Below are 2,126 nucleotides of genomic sequence, written 5' to 3'. Positions count from 1 at the left end.
ACATAACAAAGCAAAGGAAAGACACAGGTATTGATGCTTGGAGACTCTCTTTGGTTTCACACACACACACAAATGAAGAACCCAGAGGAATATTTGTGCTTCCAGACTAAAACATAAAAATCCTACTACCGGAAAATTTTTAAAAAGTTATTTGCAACCAGGGATGAGCATTCTTTCACTGTGTAAAGCACACACCTGTTAGTATCCTTACTTGACTGACTGAAGAAATGTGGGTGAAATAATGCCCTTTTAGAAATAAAGACCCTTTTAGATTCTCATCTGTCAGGCTTTCATTGTCCTCTGGAAGAGGAAAGGTTAAATTCTCATACAGCTTCTAAAGAACAGTCCAAAACTTCTAAATTTTGGACTTCTAAATGCAGTCCAAAAATAAAGCAATTGCTTCCAGGCAAGGAAAAAAATATGAGTAATTGGGAATATTGCAGAAGTTTGTAATTTGTGTTTGCACATGAATTATTACCACAATTATTGAAAAAAAGCAGTCCAAACATAAATTCTGAAGCCGTGCATTTTCAGATACCTTGCAAATTACCATCTAAAGATAGAGCATAAGGGGTTAAATCTTGAGATATTCTTTTTTATTTTACTGATGTAAAATCACTCCACCTAATTCTAAAGCTTTCCCATTTGAGGAAAAGAATGATTTCAAAGGAAAGATCTTTAAAGTGCCACAGATTGGAAATAGATTAGCAATTTAAGGAACATAAATTGATAGAAAAATTTTAATATCATGCTAACTTTGTACATAATGGTGATGAAGAAAAGAATTGCAAAAGTGTGCCAGGGTTTTACAATTAATTACAGACTTTATTTACATAAGATATCACATATGGAAGCAAAGATATGACAAAGAGATTGTTATGAACTAGTGTGTATGTGTGTTCAAACTTGTTGCTCACAGAAAGACAAGTCCAGGAATGAATAAAACACATCACACACATATTAGGGTTGCACATAACTTCTTTACTGTCAGGGAAATGCAGCTTTACTGGATTCAGTGCCTTTAAGTAAGAAGTAGGTTTCTACTGCTGGTAAAGAAATACAAGTGAGAGATGGAAAAAGAGAAAGAGTAGTCATACAAGACCATTCAGTTTCAGAGGCAATAAGCCAATATCTGAAATAAAATAGATTTGTTTCTCTCATGTAAAACCTTGAAGGATCCTTACGAATGTTTCTTCCATCCCCATTGTTCCTTTGTCACCTTCCCCACAGAAGTGTATTGGTGGCAATTTAATTATAATTATTCTTTTCTTCCCATTCATTCCACTGGTGTTGCCCTAGACCTTCAACTTTCAAGTCCTAAAGTTATTTAAGGTAAAATCTTGTCTCATATTTTTCACAGTTCTCACTTGTGGCCATGTGGATAAGCGATACGTAGTGGGGGGAGAGGGCATGAGGGAGGCGGCCAGGGAAGAACTAGAAGCCAAATAACAAAGCCTAGTTGGAAATTGCCCCATAGAGACGTAATCTTTGACAGGCGACTAAGTGCATAGCATCTCCTAACCCTATCTCCCTTTGTGCTGCACAACGGCACCAGATTGTAGCACCGAGGTTCTATCCAATGCTAGACAGAGGGGAGATGTGTGCAGAAAACAATAAACCATACTGTTGGTTTTGAACTGTGGGTGACAAGTTGCTGACAGGCTGTAGCCTGACACAAGGCTGGAAAGGGACACAGCAAGGAAACCAATAATGAGATGCTGTTTGCATCCACAAATGGGCACCTAGTAAAGAGACATGAAGAAAAGGTCACTGGGCAGGAATGCATGACTGACAGAGCACAAGAAGGTAAAAGTTGTCCACCCTGAGAAACATCTGTTCATGTCCAGCAGCAGCCATGAGCCTGGGAAAGTGGAGACTCCGTGCACAGCCAGGCCCCTGAGGAGCTGCTGCAGAGAAGCAGGGTGCAGTATTCTCCAAGTCAACAATGACAAGCCAACAGCTGCCCAGAGGACACACCCTGACACATGCAGGTCTTAGGAGTCCTGTTTAAGGGCTCATCACTGCTCCTGGGTGTTATTTAATCTTACTGGGTGCAGCAATTGTGATAATCCTTCAGATTAAAAAATAAACTGTAGCCAATGCTTCAGAACAGAGCTGTGAGGAAT

Source organism: Trachypithecus francoisi, unplaced genomic scaffold (genome assembly GCF_009764315.1).
Source record: "Trachypithecus francoisi isolate TF-2019V2 unplaced genomic scaffold, Tfra_2.0 Lachesis_group4, whole genome shotgun sequence".
Lineage (NCBI taxonomy): Eukaryota > Metazoa > Chordata > Mammalia > Primates > Cercopithecidae > Trachypithecus > Trachypithecus francoisi.
This window is presented reverse-complemented; position numbering follows the sequence as displayed.